At 36.8% G+C, this 5626-nt stretch overlaps 1 protein-coding gene across 12 annotated transcripts in view; it reads left to right on the top strand.

The window, feature by feature from the left end:
- Window positions 1-4035, top strand: part of nfat5b (nuclear factor of activated T cells 5b) — a 45463-nt gene extending 41428 nt beyond the window's left edge. For all 12 annotated transcript variants that reach the window (XM_042062301.1, XM_042062302.1, XM_042062305.1 and 9 more), the window contains one exon: window positions 301-4035. The gene's annotated coding sequence lies outside the window, so the exon portion shown is untranslated. The remainder of the gene's footprint in view (window positions 1-300) is intronic.
- Window positions 4036-5626: the final 1591 nt, after the last annotated feature.

Here is a 5626-nt window from a genome sequence, read left to right on the forward strand (position 1 = left end):
TGGCTATTGCATAGAGCAGACAAACTGCATAGATTTCAAACCTACCACAGGTCACAAACTCATTTTGACTTATGTTATTTCAAAAACAACAGAAAAAAATGGGATTTTAATGGCATGGGATCTTTAACAACTACAGTACAATCACTCACTCTTTTGTGGGATTTCTGTGCCCACACTACTGGTTGATAACCATAGGTGTTAATTACCCCATATGTCAGCAGATTCTTATGTTTTCTGTATTTTTACAGAAGATTGATCTTTAGCTTTCTTTCAATTGTAAATTTTATTCCGTTCTGACAGGTTCCTCAACTTTGACAGGACTTCCTGCTCTTGTTTGACTGATGGTCAGATGGCCAGACCAAAACCAAGAGGCCAATAGGTGTTACACTGATTTCCACTGTTTGAAATTTAAACAAGGCAATATCAATGATGTACTGGATGAGGATGAGGATGAGGATGCCAGATGGAGTTTACACAGTACATCTGTGTAGGATAATCAGGCATGGCATTCTGGGAAGATCTGTATTTCCGGTTTTCTCTTTGGGGATGGCTACATGTTATTTTTTTTTTTGTCGTCTCTCTCCAACTGTGAATGACAAGAATCATAGGATAAAACGTTTGGTGTTGTCCCGTTCATTAGTCTGAATTGCAGTTTTTGTTTGGCTTTGTTTTGTTTGTTTGTTTGTTTGTTTGTAATTACACCTTGACACAAGTTTGCATGCATGTGTCCTGTAGTATTCAGGACATGATGTGTCCTTTTAACGGTTTATAACATGTTGCATTTTTATATTATAATGAACTATTTTAGATTAATCAAATATCATATTCAAAACCATAGAAATCTGGCCTGTGTTTTCCCTTTCCCTAAGCACTTTATAATGTTCTCCATTGTGACTAGTTTCTCCTTATGGTGGACTCGACGTTTTAAGGCTATTAGCATTTCACCTGGACTAGTGTTTACTGTTTGTATATTTCCTTTAAATTCTCTTCTTGCATATTTCAGGAGGATTTAGTTTTGTATTAAGTACTGAATATTCATCCTAGCAATCTCAAAACATGCAGTATGAATTGCTCACTTAATACATTCAATACATCATATACTGAATCAAGAGAGGAATCTACCTTTACTGTAGGTCATTAAATATTCATTCACTCACAATTTTATAATGTGAAAGTTAATGACTATTCCACAAGCATCTGATTGCATACATATTTATCATATGAACGTTGTATGCCTGACAGTATACTGTATACATGCTCCCATGGAAAATATTTCGGTTGTAAGTATTTTTTTCATGCCTTTCATCCATGTTTGGAATAGAATCATTTGCTTGATTGCTTCAGACCCTTTATCTGCTAAGGAGAATTCTGCATATGCTGCCATATTACAAAGGATGGCAGCCAATTTATAATTTACCTTTTTTATCATGCCAAGGTGCTACTTGCTGGAAGAGCATAGCTTTTTTGCCATGCTATTCAATACTTTCAATCATTTTGTAAATAGTATCATTTACCGTACTGTAAAATATAGTACCAACATTCTCATGTAAAACCAGCCAACTGAGAATTAGCCACGCGGTCTCGCCTCATATCCGGCTTTCTGGCCAGTTTTATGGCTTGACTGGGTTTGGTAGTTCATGCGTTTTCTGCAACGTTAAGAAACTGGCCATTATTTGTTGTGCCTAAACCATGTAGTGGGTGTGTTCATCATCTCTCTAAATCTCAATGTCTGGCATGTTGTAAAGTTGTCAAACTGGTTTGTGTGGTTTGTTTTCATGCGTTTTAGTTGTTTGGGATGGAGGACTTATTGATGTTGTTTTTTTGTTTATATAGATAGTATTCACATTACCAGGGGCTGGTCTCGCTGATGACTAATAGCTTGATTTTAGCCTCACTCTTGATGTTGATTGTTTATCTGGGGTGAATATTCTTTTTCCACTGTCTTCATTATCTTCTGATTAATTTGACTGTCGGTCAGGTTGTTAAAAGGAGAGTGTGAAATCTCTGGGTAAATGATGTCTGATGTTCGATTAAAGAGCTTGAGTGGTGTCCTTTTAGATGTTTAAAGGGACCTGCTGACGAGGGATGAGTCACACCGCCTCTAAATAAATGCTTAGCTTGGCTTTCATCTCTTTAAAATACTGTTGGATGTGTTTCTGTACTGTCATGAATATTTATGTGGGAAATGCACACTTCTATTATGTTTTCATATTATCTCTTTTCATGTAATCGTATCTAATTTATTGTCTGGAGTGTGTAGTGATTGCTTCCTCTCCCTAGGTTTTTAGCACTGTAAGCAATGTACACAGCCTATGTTATAGAATGTCAATACACCCTTTCTATTTTTTCATCTTATATTGAAAATTGGTAATATATTTCTCTATTGGCCCTTGTTATATGCTTATCCCAAGGGTATCCCATGATTGAGGGGACATATTTTCAGATTGAGGGTGTTCAAATGTACCCTGCTCACAGCGATACAGTTGTACATTCCTGTATATTCACTTCATTTCTATGTATCAAATGCCATGTTTAAATAAATTGCATTGTATTTTTTTATCCAGAGCATATTTGTGAAATAGAATTGTAAAAATTGATCGATAGTTGTCATAAGTGAAAACACAATGAAATGTCATGCCAATTATGAAGCCATACAAAGAAAATAATATCTATCCCCATTCTTAGAAAGGATGTATTTATGTAGACACATGTTAATGGTATAGGCTGCTGCAGTTGCCACCTCTACATTGGACCAATTGCAAACAAGTACATTCTTTATCTATATTAATATTTATATATATTCTTGTGAAAGATTGTATACACTTGAGTTGAACTTGTTTTCTAATATATGAGAAATTAAATATTTTTATCAGACATTAAACAGATGTCACAACTAGAATATTTTAGTGAATTTCAGTGTATGTATTTAAGATTAAAGAATATATGAATAGGCCTATTTACATGATCATACACCTATAGGGATCACAGGCATATTGATTCACTTTTTGAAACAAATGTATCCGTGGCTTTTACCATCCCCCATGGTCCTTGTTAATTAATTTGCTTTATGTTTTCATTTTCTTTTGGTAGGTTTTATTTGTATTCTGTGTAAAACATACAAAATGTTGACAATTCATATGTGATCAAATGAAAAGTAACAGTCATACATATACAGTAGAGGTGTCACTCAGTGAATTGGAAGATATATCTGTGCCTTGACAAACTTTATATTTATATGGAAACTACTTTTGCTCCGGTGGTGCCTGTTGCATAACAGTGTCACAGTTTTCAGTGGTTGTTGTCCTATCTCAATGTTATATATAGCAAGTCACCAGACCTGTGGCCTAATTATGGCAACTCAATAAGTGTACTGTGATGTGCAATTATGTTTGTGCATTTAGTGTTATTTGTACAACCAAATTCATAGCATTTGTTGTTCGAAGATGTCTGTGTCGTTGACATTTTTATCTCAACCTGCCATGCAGTTTGATTCCATACAATATTAAATCTGTTACTGTTTAAGAATGTTTTCTACTTGGGCTTTCTCTTCATTCTTTGTAAAAAAAGGATTACTCTGACTAATATAAATCTGGTAATTGCTCTAGCTCTATTTTAAAATAAATTATAATTTTGTAGAAGGCCTCTAACCATTTACGATGCCAGTAAACTCACAGCCATTTGAATGAAATGATTTATATAAATCAATGAAATGGGGGAAACAAATTTGTCACTTTTTGTGTATTAACGTTTTATCTGAAAATTCAAATAGTAAATGCATTGCCCTACAATACATGTTCTGAACCATAGATTGAACCATAGATCTCTGTTTCTGTTTTGGCATAATGCACTGTATCTGTTATTGAGTACAGATTGCATACATGTTTTAGCTACCGTTTGAACAACTCCTTAATCAATCAAATCTATTAAACAAAGAAATACAAATAAATATTTTTGCTTTAGGGGCATTTGTATACTTTTGGCAGTTATATTTCTGTAAACTTGCTGCTATCTATCAATAAAATAGATCCTGTAAAACCTGGAGTTTCTCTTGTGTTTGCAATGTTACTTCAGAAATGTTTCAGTATTCAATATTTAGTATTTATTTGTGATGTCCATGTGGGTTGTGTGGATTAGATGAATTGGTGGGATAAAGGAAATGCAGTCGCTTACATTTTTGGAAAGCATATTTTTGAAGGCACTCTCCATGTCAGACCACAGGGCAGCACAGCTTAGCCAGAGACTTTCTAATGTAGAGACACAGCACTCAAAAAATACTCCATAGAAATGCATGGGGCTAGTTTGTCACGCCAATATGGCCGTTGTCTACACATATCCCACCATAGACAGTATCCCACCCCTTCCTCGGCAAAACCAAAGATGGTTGATTACGAAGATACTTCATGAGAGGCCATTTCCTGTCCCTGGAAATGTATGCAAATAGGGTAGCAGTACACGCCCCCGCACATTTATGCAGTGATCGGCTCTCTTTTTAACATTGAGGTCTATGGCAGAATCCAAGAATTTCCCAGAATTTGTCAAAGCCTTATTTTTCTGAGCAATGGATGCACATTTCGGACACGGTATCATGATCTCCAAACCCTTCTCCCTATTTCAGTAGAATGTCGTGATGGTACCCTCCAGTCGGGAGAAAATCAACATTAATGAAGGTGTACACCAAGTTTATTTTGTACTCTGGCTTGTCTGGCGTGGAACCGAGGCGTTCAAACGTAAGTCATACGTCAGTGACACGCCCCTGTGCAGCCGTCTCTGACTGAACTCCACTTTGCCCTCATAGACATGAACTAAGACGACCCATCTTGCTACGCATTCATTATCTTTGGCAAAACGTCGACATGTGAATACATTGAGCCAATCATGTGGTGTGATGTGAATACATTGAGCCAATCATATGATGTGTTGTGAAGACATCATGTCAATCATCTGTTGTGATCTCGCCGCTGGAGCAAGATTGGTGTCGTGAAGCCTTGCGCACGCGCAGTTCGACCCAAAGACTGTGCCCGATGAGTGCCCATAAAACGTTGGTATATGGCCGCCGAGTGGAGGGACTTGCCTAAAAGGACTTTGGCTTAGCCTACTTTTGGTTTTATTTCATTCTATTGAAATTGCAGCAAATTTGCTGTATTCCTTGCAAGCCCATCACCGCTGGAACAGTAAGTTCATAAATGAAAAGCCAGTGACCATTATACAGATTATAACATTAATGTGCAGCGCTTAAAGTAGACAGTGAGAATGCCTGTCTGTTTAATGATGTGGTCCTGATTGTGTGTTTGCACAATATTGGTTCTGCTCTTCCCCAGTTGGATATTTGGATGAGAAGATAGGCCTACAAACACTGCCTGCAATTCTACTTTATTAGATCTGTAATGCCTACATATATTTTGCAGTGGGTTGCATACATTAGGTTACAATTTGCTAACTGCAGGCTACTTTGGAGTCTTTGGTTATTTAAGTTGATATAGGCACTAGGATCAATCGATGGCACAACTACACACTCTAGCGTCCGTTGTCTGAGATTAGAAACACTGTCACAAAATTCTAGATAGGCGGAGCCGGAAAGTGAAAGGTTCAGGACGGAGGAGGGACGGTTGTGATTGGTTTGTAGAAC

The sequence above is a fragment of the Alosa sapidissima genome, chromosome 14 (genome assembly GCF_018492685.1).
Source record: "Alosa sapidissima isolate fAloSap1 chromosome 14, fAloSap1.pri, whole genome shotgun sequence".
NCBI classification, from domain to species: domain Eukaryota; kingdom Metazoa; phylum Chordata; class Actinopteri; order Clupeiformes; family Clupeidae; genus Alosa; species Alosa sapidissima.